This window comes from Rhipicephalus microplus, chromosome 2 (genome assembly GCF_043290135.1).
Source record: "Rhipicephalus microplus isolate Deutch F79 chromosome 2, USDA_Rmic, whole genome shotgun sequence".
Taxonomy (NCBI): domain Eukaryota; kingdom Metazoa; phylum Arthropoda; class Arachnida; order Ixodida; family Ixodidae; genus Rhipicephalus; species Rhipicephalus microplus.
In genome coordinates, this window is record NC_134701.1 from 80129632 (window position 1) to 80144625 (window position 14994).

The 14994-nt window shown below is 49.3% G+C and overlaps 1 long non-coding RNA gene across 6 annotated transcripts in view; it reads right to left on the minus strand.

The window, feature by feature from the left end:
- Positions 1-14994, minus strand: part of LOC119170834 (uncharacterized) — a 51153-nt gene that overhangs the window by 11443 nt on the left and 24716 nt on the right. For all 6 annotated transcript variants that reach the window (XR_012893715.1, XR_012893714.1, XR_012893716.1 and 3 more), the window contains one exon: positions 145-306. This is a non-coding gene — a long non-coding RNA (uncharacterized LOC119170834). The remainder of the gene's footprint in view (positions 1-144; positions 307-14994) is intronic.

Sequence of the window (14994 nt, forward strand, 5' to 3'; positions counted from 1 at the left end):
TTCCTAGTCAGAAAACTTCCCACAGGAGGGATTCATTGAACAGCAATATTGTAACTACTGTATATAAGCAGTAATTTGGCAGCCAATTAAAATCTGTGCATGCAAAGTACTCTGGACAACTCTGCACTCAAAAGATATACCTACCCTTTCCACCTTGCTCCAGTTGCATGTGTTGTGTTCCCATCACGAATCTGGAGGCTATGCTCTACTCCAGAGTTGCGAGCTCGCTCGCAGAGTCCGTCGGCTGCTCGGGCTTTGCCACTGGAATTCAACATTAGACCCGTGGTGTAGAGACACAGCAAGCACCTGCAAATTCAAACAGTCTTGCATGGAGCTGGCTGGTACTGTACTGATAATAGCGCTGCATATCACGGTACCAACTCTGTAAACAATTGCCTAAGCAAATGCTCACAGTAAAACATGGTAACTCTAGTGGATGAATTTATTAACTGTCCCAACGCACTTGCCCTGCACATGTTTTCATGAATGCCAACCGAGTTGCCGAGCCCATCAGTGAGCTTTACGTAATGTAGCTCTTGATTCAGAAAAAGACAAAACTCACAAGAAGGGAGATTCAAGGACGAGATAAATTGCCCACAAATAGTTTCCTCATGACACTGCCAACATTGCAAGTAACATTGTACAAAAGCAAACACTTTCTCTAAAAAAGAATGTAGATGGCCCAGCAGATACTCAAATACTGTCAAACTGACTAATGTGCAGTGCGTTCTGTGCAAAGCCTGCACAGAACTTACAGCGCAGTCACAGCAAAAGCTGCAAGAACGGCCTTTCAAGGGCCTTTTGCAGCGAGAGCTGCGATAAGATCAGAACACAAGTCACAGCGGTGCCGGAGTTGTCTGCCACCTCCCTCGCCGGTGTTCGTAACCAGTATCGAACGAAAAAAAACTCGGTAAATAAAAAACACCAATGACAGAACGGCATACCTCTTCAGTATTCTAATACTGAGCAATTCCAGTGCTTAAAACTCAATACATAAAAAACACCAATGTCACAACTTGCCAAAGCAACTTGGCAAGTTGCCTGGGATCTGCGATGGACGCTGTTAAACAATCCAAAAGTTCATACGAGGATAAACAACAGCATAAGCATGGATACCTCTCCGGACCTTACGTTTATTAAAGGTATCAGTAATGCAAAGCGGATTAACACGGGACAAGCACTAGGAAGTGATCACTATATCTTTTTCACGACGTTTAGTGCTGCAAAGCATAAAGACAAAGTGAAGGGGCATGGAATTATGAATTGGAACAGATTTAGGAAAAACAGGGCAGACGCTGTGAACGGGAAAATTGAAGACCTGGACAATGGGTAGAGGTGTTCAAGGAAGATGTAAAGAGTACCACGGTAGAAGTGCCAGTCATGCAGGAGGAGTTTACGGTGGACTCTAGACTATTACACATGTGGAAAGCGCATGCGAGTCTCTTGAGAAGGCGGAAGAAGCGAAAACATAATGGCATCCTTCGCAGAAGGACGAACAAGTTAGACTGTAAAATCAATAATTATAAAGTTGAGTTGCAAGCTAAGCAGTGGGGCCAGATTTGTGATCGCATAAATGAAAAGTTTAAATGCCCAAATACATGGCAGTTGTTGAGGCATCTTTTGGATCCAGCAGCAACCAAATCGGCGCAACAGGGACAAATGACTCAATTAATGCGTTAGTATAAAGGCACAATTGGAGAGTTTATACAGGAACTCCGGAATCGGTACATAACTGATGGAGTAGACGGTAGTTTAGCACACTACTCGGAGGTGGAAAACACGGAACTAGATGAAGAATTTACAATGGCGGAGGTGGAGTTTATCATGGGGCAGCTGCGTACTACATCTGGCGCAGGTCCGGACGGGGTTACTAACAAAATGCTTAGAAACCTACATTTCAAATCAGTTGGGGCTATCACTGACTTGATAAACAAGTATTGGGTGGCCGGGGAGGTCCCAGCACAATGGAAGCATGCTAGGATTATCTTTATTCCTAGGCCAGGCAAGAAACTCTGCTTGGAGAACCTGCACCCTATATCGCTGACATCAAGTATAGGCAAATCGATGGAGCATGTGGTTCTCAACAGGCTTCAGGGTTATGCAGAGGACAAGGCGATCTTTCCCCTAACCATGATTGGTTTTAGGGCCGATTTGTCCATGCAGGATGTTATGACGTAGTCAATCCCGGACATGGCACGGGCACCAAAGCTATATTGGGGCTTGACCTGAATAAAGCTTTCGACAATGTTTCGCATGAGACAATATTAAATAATCATCGGAAAATGGCCCGGAGGCTAGGACCTTCTGCTACATCAGATCATTCTTGGAGGGCCGAACTGCAGAAATTTCAATTGGAGATATCAAATCTGGTTCCTTCCCGTTGAGAGGCAAAAGGAGCCCACAGGGTTCAGTTTTATCGCCGTTCCTGTTTAACCTCGCTTTGATTAAAATACCACCAAGGCTGGAGGAGATACTGGGACTGAAACACACATTTTATGCTGATGATATTTACCCTATGGCTAACCAACGGTAGTGACGCACATCTGGAAGAAACACTACAACAGGCAGTGAATATTGTCAAAGAGTTGGCAGAGCGGGCAGGACTTTCATGCCCTCAGCTTAAGTCAGAGCTTTTTGTGGTTCGGGACAAACCCAGAGGGCTACATGCGAGACACTTTCTTCCGTTACCGCAACTGGAGATACACATGGGGGTAGGCCCGTAGCTGAAGCTCAAACGATTAGGATTCTGGGCCTATCTGCAAACTAACAGGAAGAGTAGGGTGGCCCTTTAAATCTTAAGACCACGGTCAATGCTATTGTCAGGCTAATCAGGAGAATCACTAACCGTATAGAGGTTAAACAAAAGGATCTCTCTAAGCTGGTACAAGTGTTTCTGCTCAGCAGGATTACTTATGCGACACCTTATATGAATTTGGATGCTACAGAAAAAGGTAAGGTCAAGGCTATGATTTGGCAAACTTACAAGGCAGCCCTTGGGTTGCCTAACAATGAGCCTACAGAAAGCCTGTTAAATCTAGAAGTGCACAACACCCAGGACGAACTACAGAAGGCGCACCTGGTGATGCAGCAACCTAGGCTTTTGACAACTAAAGTGGGTAGGATCATATTGAAAAGGATTGGCATTGGAGTAGAGGCTCCCACTGGGGACACTAAAATTCAGGTGCGACGAGAGTTACATAAGGCCCTGTACATAAAACCTTTGCCCAAAAATATGCATCCGATTCACCATACGCAGCGCAGGCAGGCAAGAGCCAGAGCTTTACACGTTGAGTACGGCGAGTACAAAGCGGCAGTCTATACAGATGTTGCGGATTATAAGGACAAAGACGCTTTTGTGATTGTGGCGGTGGACAGGCGGGAACGCTTGGTCGGTTGAAACCCGCTCCTAAGAAACTGCAGAAGAAGCGGCAAGAGCACTAGCTATAAGTAATTCTCAGTCAGACTTGATTCTGAGTGATTCAAAGACAGCCATCTGAAATTTGGCGAGGGGCAGAATATCGGCGACCGCCGCACGATTTCTGCATTGGGCCACGGGACGAGAAATTGAGAAATAGAAATTGTATGGGTACCAGCACACTCTCGGAACCCTGGGAACGAGGCGGCTCACCTGAATGTTCTCAAGGTCTCGTTAGCTGGGCAGGTAAGCCGCCTGTTCCGGAGAGGCCCGCGAGAGATGGGCTGGTGTCCTTTCACGACACCACGAATCATTATAAACTAGAACGGAAATTTTATCTTACCCCCCACAAGCGGTTGACTAAGGTGCAGGAATGCGTCTGGAGAAAACTGCACACGCAAACTTTTCCCAACCCTTACGTATAGAACAAAATATACGCAGAGAAGATGAAACCGCAATGTAAATGGTGCCAGGCTGTGACCACATATGGTCACATACTTTGGGAATGTAGCATGGTGCCACCATCGGATATTATGCGTGATTGCTCTTGCTCCCTTGAGCACTGCGAGTCCGTGTTGACCAGCTCAGACCTAGTCGTCTAGACAAGGGTCGTGGAGAGGGCCACACAGGTCGCCGTCAACATTGAGCTGATGGTAATCTAACATGGAATCATTCGCAGTTACTTTCTGACGAAATAGTTTTTTCATCCATCCATCCGTGTGCTTGTCTTTATTGCATGCTTCTCCGCAGTGCAGGTGCAGGGGAGTGAGGCCGAACTGGGAAATGTATCTTCCTGAGAAGGCCTTGAAGAGCCTAATGGTTGACTCGAAGCACCCCCTAGTTAAGCCAGATACTGTGTATCAAGGCAGCTACAGGCAATTATACCGTTACGAGGCAGTGGGCATGGCTCTGCCGTCATAGACGAATCGATGAAGAAGAAGCGGACTCGAAGCGCGAGATGCTTGCAGCCCTGTCGTGTCACTCCTACATGTAAATATTGCAAATACACTCGTTTCTCTCTTCCATGTGTTTGTAATCCCCGTAACAAATTGGTGGACGTGCTGGGTGACGAATGGCCATACAACGAAGCTCCGCTGTGGTCGTCAAATCGGCGTTTCTGTGATGGAACACAAGACTGATCCCATGGCCACCTCTCCATCGACCTCGGCAACGCCTGCACCATCCACGGCAACGCCTCCACCGGCCCCACCCCCACCCACGTACGTGCTAACGCATCCGAAGCATCCAGGAACCTTCTGCGGTACGGACGAAGTTGATGTTGACGGCTGGATAGCTGACTACGAATGTACCAGTGCGCTCAACCGGTATGACCCGACTCTCATGCTGGCCAACATGCTGTTCTACCTGAAAGGCACGGCCAAAGTCTGGTACGAGACCCATGAAGAGGAGATCGGCTATTGGGACACATTCAAGGAGGAGCTTCGCGACTTATTTGGGAAGCCCATCAGTCGAAAAGCGGCTGCAAAGAAGCAGTTGTCTATACTGGTTCAGATGTCCACAGAGCCGTATATCTTGTAAATACAGGACATGCTGGCTTTATGTCGTAAAGTCTACAATGACATGTCGGAGTCTGATAAGGTTGGCCACGTTCTCAAGGGGATAGCGGACGATGCGTTCAACCTGCTAATGTGCCGAAACTGCGCGACCGTCGAGAGAATTATTCAGGAATGCTGGCGTTTTGAAGTGGCCAAAAGCAGGCGTATTTCAAGATCATTCACTCGACTGCCGAACACAGCTGCGACATCCTGCTACGAAGATGGACTGACCTCTCGTCGGCAGGCTTCACCGGCGTCTGAAATTATGCAAATCGTCCGACGGGAAATCGAAGCAATTACACCTGCTCTTCCCAACAACGGCCACGTCTATTCGCAAGTATCTCAGGTTTGCTTGGTACAGTCGATTGTGCGGAAAGAACTCAGCAATTTGAGTTTCAATGTCTGCGGCGTTGTTCAGTCTCAACCAAAAGGCTTCCGTTCAAGGTTGCCACCTCGCCCCCGGTCACCGCCCCAGGAAAGGTCTTATCTATGCTCTCGCAATCCGGCCGAATGGAGAACTGCGGATGATCGGTCGATATACTTCAACTGCCGCCGCATAGGGCACATCGCATGATATTGCCACATTCCATTCCTCAAGCTTTGTTATCGTCCCAATACACTACACAATTCTCAGCGCAAACCGTGCCTGCAGTTTTCGAGAAGCTTCGGGACTGTAGTAGATAATTTCGATAAGATCACGCCCACTCCGCGAACTGTACAGATTATTCTGGAACACTCGTCACCACCAGCGATAACGCTAGAACATTCGATGGCAAGAGTATAAATGCCGACGCACTTCGCCGCTTGTCAGTAGTTGATCGACGGCCGATGCTCCGTTCACTGCTTTCTGTGCAAGACTGCGACTGTAATCGAACTTTCTGTTTACCGGGTACAGGTTCGCCCAAATAAACAGTTGAATCCCAACAAAACGTCTTCTGTCTTCGGCCACATCGCGACCACGTGACAATATTGTCACAACCATTGGTCTTCGTCCTGAACACAGTACAACATTGCTCGCCGCGCCGACAGCTACCGCTTCTTCCAGCCTCTTGCGCCGATCCCCGACAACTACCGCTGCCTTCCACCCTTCGAGTCCAACGCCTTCGATACCCCTGATATGCAGCACTGTCGCTCACCGTTGCCTCGACGTCATCAGTCTCGTTCGCCGCCTGGACGTCGACTGAGAGAGTCCGCTAGGGGGCCAGGCAAGGCTGGTGTGCCTCGCATGGGCTCCGTATTCTACGAAGTTTTTGTCGAACCAAGACTGCTTTTTTGGTGCCAACAGTGGTCTCTCTTGAACTTCACAAAGTTGCCGACGCTGCTGGTGAGTGCCTCAAACCTCTTTGTTCTTGAGGAGCTTTGCAAACATCAACTCTTGCTGAGCGGGGGAACGCCGCCTCGTTAGCCCTAACGCCACCGGCACCGGCGTCGGGATCGCGCTTCGACGCGCGTGCACAAGTTCATTCGGCAACGCAATAGCATACATGGTGAGTGACACGGATTTGCCTGCCACAGAATTCAACCCAGAAGAATGGAGTGTAGTCCTGAATGCCCGACAACGCTCACCTCGACAACAGTCAAAAGACACTGAAGGAATGCAGTCAAGTAAAGCGGCGTCAGCTGCCGAAACGCCAGCACGCAAAACGGAATCACCGCCCAGCGTTTCCTCAAAGCTCGACAACACAGCTGTGGCGCGTCCTCGCTTAAAACGACTGCCACGGTTGCCAGTCGACGACTTCAAGATTGTCTTTCGTCCGAGTGCGGGCGTAGATCTGGCCCAATACAACGACAAAGAGTTACGAGCGGCTGTAGTCGCCAAAAGCGGACTGCACTCTGTGGTTGCCGACGAAGATCTTGTGTGCACCAATCTGGCCAAGACTATTTTCACCGTGTCCACATCTTGCGCCAACCGAGTTGCCAACTATGCAAAAATACGAGAACTCACGCTACGTGGTAAAAAACTGGGATTTCACGCGTACATAGCTCCCCCGGACGGGGCACGGGCAGGGATCATCTACCGCGCTTGGAATGGTGAATCACCTTAGGACTTGCTTCAAGAATTACGTCGGGCGAATCCCCTTCTACCAATAGTCCAAGCAAGGGACATGGGGCGTACCTCACGCTCAGTGCTCATTCACTTCATGGCTGAGGAGCTTCCTCCGTCAGTCAAAATGTTTGGCATCCTCTACGCCGTTTTCAACTTTCGACCGAAGGTGGAAGCGTGCCTAAACTGCAGACAAGTCGGCCACCGACATATGTATGTCCTTTGCCAAATCGCCTAACTTGCTCAAGCTGCGGACAGAAACACCCGGAGGACTATCCCTGCACCCCGCAGTGCGTCATCTGTGGGGACGCTCACAAGACGGGTGACAGGGCATGCAAGCAACGCTTTCAGCGTGGCGTCAGCCGTCTCTCTCGGCCACGACAAAGGCCGCAACAAGAGCACCAGCAGGAGCAGCCCGAGTTCCAGCTCGAGAAGGAGTTTTTTTCAAGCATCGACGATAGAGATCGTAGCAGCAGAAGCAAGAGTCCTGGACGAAACCGTAGCAGCAGAAGCAGGAGTCCTGGACGAAACCGTGGCAGCAAAGGCAAAAGCCCTGGACGAAGTGCATCACAAAGCCGCGACTTCAGCAGCAAACCCGAAAAGGTGAGCTGGGCAAAGCAAGCCTCCTGCTCCTGTAGTATGCTCTCTGACGCTAAAGAAAATTCTAAAACTCAGGAGACTATCGAACGTCTAATGCGAGAGAATCAAGAGTTAAAGCAACAGTTGGCTCTGCTGCTGGAACGTTTAAGTACACTTACAGCTGCCCCACCCCCGTCTTCTCCACCCCTATCTATCTCCCCCTCTGTCATAGAGCCTGATATGGCTGCCCCACCCCCGTCTTCTCCACCCCTATCTATCTCCCCCTCTGTCATAGAGCCTGATATGGCAGCCCAGTCAGGGATGGACATTATTGATTCCTCTCCACAGCCAGCAAAAAAGAAAAGGACAGAGCAACTCGAGTCATCAGAGGATGATTTTAAAAGCACCAGTCAAAAAATTCGGAAAGAACACCGGGAACTCAAACAAAAGGTTGATTTAGGCTTTACGCAAATTGCTGAACGCTTCAATAAGATAGAGAGTATTCTAGACGTGTTAGTTGCTCGAATCGAATCTCTCCCACAATCTCAACCCTCTCCAGCGCCTTCGGAGCCATAACCCCCTCCTGCACCCTTGCCTCATCTTCACCCTCTTCACTCTGCATATGGCAATGGAATTGCCGTGGATTAAGAAACAAGAGAGACAACCTCTCGCTTTATATACAACGGTCTACACGGGCCCCTGATGTCATCTCCGTACAGGAGCCTTTAAAAGCTTGCAAACTCCTCGGCTATCAGGCTGTACATTCGCATCCTAGCTCCCCATGGGCTACCACATATATACAGAGGAATATCTCGTTTATAGCGCATGACCTTTCCGATCTTTACAGTGACTGCCTTCTTCTTGAACTTCTCCCACGTCATACAGGACAAGGCACATATTTTATTTTGAATATTTATTCTCATCCTAGAGATGGCCTCACTGCTGTTTTTGAAGCAATCGATAGGGCCATCCAAATAGCAAACTCTGCTCCCATAGTTGTAACGGGTGACTTTAATGCCCCGCACGTAGATTGGGGTTACAGGAGAAACACTCGAAAGGGCACCAGCCTTCTTCAATACATTCAGCGAAACAGGTGCACTCTAGTCACTGACTGCATGCTACCAACACGAATTGACAACAGTGTGAGCAGAGATACCACCCCTGACCTTACTTTCACTAAAAATGTGCGACAAGCTAACTGGACAGACAGTGGGGTCAACCTCGGCAGTGATCATTACATCCTAACAATTACGCTGCCCCATGCCAATTTTCGTCCACAGTTTCATTTAAAACATATTGTTGACTGGGATAAATTTCGCGAAATCCGAGACCGAAACCCGAAAAAAGAAATTCAAGACTACAAAGACTGCGCGTCTCAGCTTAAACAGGATGTAGCTCTTAGCGAAAAAGTAGCCCCGGCAGCACATATCCGTGATCCAGTAGACAGCAGGCTACTCCACCTATGGGAGGCCTATCACAGCTTGGAGAAACGATGGCTCAAGCAAAAATATAATCGTAAACTAAAACGCGAAATGTCACAAACACTCCAGCTTGTAACTGAACACGCGGCCGAACTTTCATCGCAGCAATGGAACCAGATATGTAACCGGCTCGACGGTACTCTACATATGAAGAACTCTTGGTCCCTGCTTCGCCATATGTTAGATCCATGCTCCTCGCGATGTGAAAGTAATAAGCGAATTGCGAAACTTTTGTTTGAAGTAGAAAAACAAGGGCAAGACGTTGAAACTGCTCTGAAAACTACGTACTTCCCTGGCCCAAGGCGAGAATCATTACCTACCTACAAAGGAGCTCCCAATGCAGACTTGAATTCACCAATCGCAGAGGTGGAAGTTTGGGCTGCCCTAAGCAAACTTCGCACCACATCTGCTCCAGGACTAGATGGAATTACTAACAAAACACTCCGAAATTTAGACTCCAAGTCAGTGGCAGCTCTTACCGATTACATGAATCAACAATGGGAGCAGGGCACGCTGCCCCAGGAATGGAAGTCAGCTAAGGTGACTTTCATACCCAAACATAATAAGCCGTTAGACCTTAATAATTTGAGACCGATCTCTCTTACCTCATGTACAGGAAAACTGATGGAGCATGTAATTCTCAATCGTCTTAATCGCTACATGGAACAAGAAAAACTGTTTCCCTCCACCATGTACGGCTTCCGAGCGGGACTCTCCACTCAGGATGTCATGCTGCAGCTTAAGGAGGACGTGCTAAATCTTACTTTTCCACAAATCACCAGAGCCATCCTTGCATTGGACCTGACTAAGGCTTTTGATAATGTTTCTCACTCCTCGATTTTACAATCTCTTAGTGAACTAAACGTAGGCTCTCGCACGCACAGGTATGTCTCTGCCTTTCTCAGCAATAGGTCCGTATGCCTACAGTTGGGCACTTTCAAAACCGATCCCTTCATGCTAGGTAGCAAGGGAACGCCCCAGGGATCAGTTTTGTCCCCGTTCCTTTTTAACGTTACTCTCATACCGCTAGCGCTGGAACTTGCCAAACTTTCTTCTATCAATCACTCCTTGTACGCGGATGACATCACCATCTGGGTTAATACTGGCAACCATGGCGAAATCGAATCGAAGCTTCAGTTGGCCACTGACATTGTTGTTAAACACGCCAACAATATTGGGCTCACCTGCTCGGCGGCTAAATCGGAACTCCTAGTAATTGACTTTAAAAAGCAAGATACATGTCACATTCAAGTCATGCTTGATGACACCCCTATTCGCAGGGTCAATAAAATCAATATTTTAGGCCTTAACATTTCCGACAATGGCTCGAACGCTGACACCATAAAGTTAATCCGCACCTCAGTTCAAAATACAGCTTCCCTCATTAAGCGCATATCCAATCGTCATCGCGGCATGAGGGAAGCAGACACACGCCGCCTCATACAGGCCTTTTGCCTATGCAGAATTACCTATTCTATCCCCTACCTCTATCTCTCACTTACGGAGATCGAGCAACTTAACAGACTCATTCGTAATGCCTATAAAACTGCGCTCCATCTCCCTAAATCAACAGCCAGGGATAAACTACTTCAACTTGGGGTGCACAACACTCTGGGAGAGCTTGTAGAGGCGCATCTTTTCAGCCAATATCAAAGACTATCACTCACAGAAACAGGACAGGTACTCCTGCGCCGACTTGGAATCAACGTTCCTGGTCACACCACGGCCACGCACGCAGTTCCCGTCACTGTTAGCAGCAACCTATTAATCCCGCCACTCCCCCAAAATACTCACCCAGAACATAATCGGGCACGACGGGAAGCTCGAGTCAAGTCCCTTCAGAAGCGCTTCCCTCCCAATTCTCCCGCAGTCTATGTAGACGCGGCCGAATATGTAGATCATCGAGCTTTCGCGGTAGCCGTCGTAGATGGATTTAAAAAACTGGTCGCTAGTGCGTCCCTTCCAAATTCGACAGAATCCCTGGAAGCAGAGGAGGTGGCAATTGCTTTAGCCATTGTTCCCTCCTCCGCTGAGTATATTTTTTCTGATTCAAAAACTGCAATTCGTAATTTCGCCATTTTCCGAATTCATTCTCCGGCTGCTGAAATTCTTGAATCATTTCTTCCGCCTGATCGCCTCATCACCCTCCTCTGGGTCCCTGCGCACTGTGGACACCCAGGCAACACGGCCGCTCACACCCAAGCCTGAGCACTCGCCAACTGGGCTCACAGCGACCTGCCTTCGCTTCGAAGTGCCAGAAATCGACTTCTCAGCTATCACAATATCACGCTATTTTACCGAAATTCCCGCCTAACGTATCCCCCGCCACATAAATCTCTCTCCAGAAGTGACCAGGCTTTGTGGCGCAGACTTCAAACGGCCACAGTAACGACTCCTTTTCTTCTCTCCCTTTTTACACATGGCGAAACCTCGCCTCATTGCAACTTATGTCCTAGCACCAGAGCCGACTTCCAGCACATATTTCTGAATTGTCCAAACATACCCAAGCCTCCGTGGCAAGGGTCAGAACACCAAGAGCGATGGGAGGCTGCTCTGGGCAGCTCGCAACCGGGTTTACAGCTCCGGACAGTGAGCTGGGCCAGAAGGGTCGCCGAAGCACAGCAGTGTCCGGCCACCTAGAGCGGCCCGAGGGCTCGTCATCATCCTGATTCCACTTCCCTAACCACACCCCCCCCTCAAATGATTCCTTCGTGAATCATTTGACGTGAAGTTGACTACCTACCTACCTGGACGTCGACTGTCGTCCCCTTCTCCGCTACGACGATGCCCGCGCTCCCCGCTCATTTCTCTTTAGGAAAACTAAGCAGTGCAGCTCTTAGAGGTAAAGCTGCATCCTTGATACCGACCTCAAATCCTCTCCTTGTACTGCCGACACGACGACATTTGATCGACGTCGACGTTGACGGCCCGACTGTTTCTGCACTTATTGACACCGGGGCGCATATTTCTGCGATAAGTGCCCGACTTCGCCGCCGCCTGAAGAAAGTTCTCACACGGGCTGCTCCTGGCATTATTCGTGTCGCCGACAGAAGAAGTCTTGCCATCACAGGAATGTGCACAGCACGCATCATCCAACATCTGCTCTTTTTGCAGTTATTGAGCAGTGCCCCAATGACTCGATTCTTGGATTTAATTTTTTGTCCACTCATGCCGCTCATCGAATGTGCAACCGGCGTTCTCCAACTTTAACTGCCTCAACTTGGGGCTGTGCTGTCCTCACTGTCACAACGCTTGTGCGCTGTTGAATATGTTCGGCTGTCGCCGCAAGCCACCGCGTTTGTGGCCTTAATGATTTCACCAGCTCTTCCTGACGGTGACTACATAGTGTCTCCACTAGTGGATGTGCTCTTGGCCTGAAGTGTTGCTGTGTCGCATACCATCGTGACTATCGTGGACAACTATGTTCAACTTCCGCTCCTCAACTTTAGTAGTTTGACCCAATTTCTCCCGCAAGGCATTTCCTTAGGCCATGTTTCCCCACTTGATGCATGTAACATCGTGGCATTAGACCCTGAAGACTGCTCGCCCCCTATTGCAGCCAGCCGAGCAAACGCACCTACCGACGAAATCACGATGATGATTGCCCCTGATCTTCTGTCCTATCAGGCTGCGCAACTCCACTACGTTCCGACCACCTACCAAGATCTTTTCGACATCGATGACCGCCCTTTGGGTCAAACGTCCGTCATGCGTGATCAAATACATACCGGCGATGCTAGTCCTGTTAGACGGCGACCATATCGTGTTTCCCAGTCCAAACGCCAGGTCATATAACGAGAAGTCGAGAATATTCTTTCCAAAGAAGTCATAAAGGCCTCTTCAAGTCCATGGGTGTCACCTGCTGTTTTAGTGAAAAAGAAGGATGGCAGTTGGAGATTTTGCGTTGACTACCGTGCCTTGAACAACATAACCCGCAAATACGTATATCTGCTGCCACGAATCGACGACGCCCTTGACTTCCTTCATGGCGCGCAATGCTTCTCATTTATAGATCTGCGTTGGGGCTATTGGCAAATTTCTGTCGACGACTTAGACCGAGAAAAAACTTTGTCACACCGGAAGGCCTCTATCAATTCAAGGTTATGCCTTTTGGGCTGTGCAACGCCCCGGCAACGTTCGAACGCATGATGGACTCTCTCCGCCGTGGTTATAAATGGTCCATCTGCCTTTGCTACCTCGACGATGTGATTGTTTTTTTCCCCAACATTTGAAAGCCACCTAACTCATTTGTCGACCATTCTAGCCATTTTTCGTTGAGCGGGACTCCAGCTTAACTCGAAAAAGTGCAATTTTGGTCGACCAGAAATCACTGTCCTTGGTCATCGTGTAAGTGCTGCTGGCGTCCAACTGGACCCTAACAAGGTTAGCGCTGTCAAGAACTTTCCTCTGCCTTCTACTACCAAAGATGTTCGTTGTTTTGTGGGCTTATACTCGTACTTCCAACGTTTTACGCAATTTCGCTACAATTGCACAAGCACTGACTGATCTTCTCAAAAAGAATGCGTCCTTCTCATGGGGCTAAACCAAGCAGCTGCGTTTTCCTCACTGATCGACCTGCTCACTTCACCACCAATATTGGCTCACTTCGACCCGTCCGCGACGACTGAAGTTCGCACAGACGCCAGTGCTCACAGTATCAGCGCCGTCCTCGCTCAACACCAGGGGGCCAAACGCGTGTTATTGCGTATGGCTGCCGCCTTCTCTCCACATCTGAGCGAAACTATTCGATAACGGAGCGCGAGTGTTTTGCATTGGTCTGGGCTGTAGCGAAATTTCGCCCCTACATGTACGGCCGGGAGCTTTCAGTTATTATGGACCACCACACTCTGTGTTGGTTGTCGTCGCTCAAGGACCCAACTGGTCGCCTAGGTCGCTGGGCTTTACGTCTCCAGGAGTACAACTTCGACGTAATGTATAAGTCTGGCAGGTTGCCCCAAGATGCCGATTGTCTCTCCCGTTATCCAGTGGACCCTGCTAGCCTCACTGTCCATGAGAGCGATTCTTGCGTGCTCATCATATCTGATTTGCACATCGGCACAGAGCAGCGCTGGGACGCAACCCTCAAGATGGTCATTGACCGAGTATTTTCAAGACATTACGACCCTTCGCTCTGTCAATATGTCCTCCGCAATGAAATTCTGTATCGCCGCAACATGAAGCCTGATGGTCCGGAATTTTTGTTAGTTATTCCCCGACACCTGCGTGCCACCATTCTTCAGCATCTGCATGACTATCCAATGGCAGGACACCTGGGTTTTTCACGCACCTATCACAGCGTGCGGCAACGGTTCTTTTGGCCTGGCCTGTATAAATTTGTGGGCCACTATGTCGCTGCTTGAGAGCGCTGCCGGCATCGCAAATGTCCTGCTCTCCGTATGGCTGGCCTGCTCTAACCTATCGACATTCTCCCGGAACCATTTTTCAGCGTCGGCCTCGACTTGCTCGGACCTTTCCCAACGTCCGAGTCAGGCAACAAATGGATCGCTGTCTTAACTGACTATGCGACCAGATACGCTATAACTCGTGCCTTGCCAAGTAGCTGCGCTACAGACGTCACAGACTTTCTACTGAATGACGTCACTCTGCGACATGGGGCTCCGCGCCAGCTTCTGACGGATCGGGGCCGCTGCTTCCTCACAAAAGTTATTTATTGACGAAATCCTCCGTAGCCACTCTACCGAACATCACCTTACTACTGCCTACCATCCCCAGACCAACGGTCTCACAGAGCGCCTCAACCGAACTCTTACAGACATGTTGTCCATGTACGTCTCTGCTGATCACCGTGACTGGGACGCAACGCTCCCCTAAGTTACGTTTGCATACAATTCGTCAAGGCATGACATTGCCGGCTATTCTCCGTTCTTTTTTCTGTACGGCCGCAACCCTGCGTTGCCA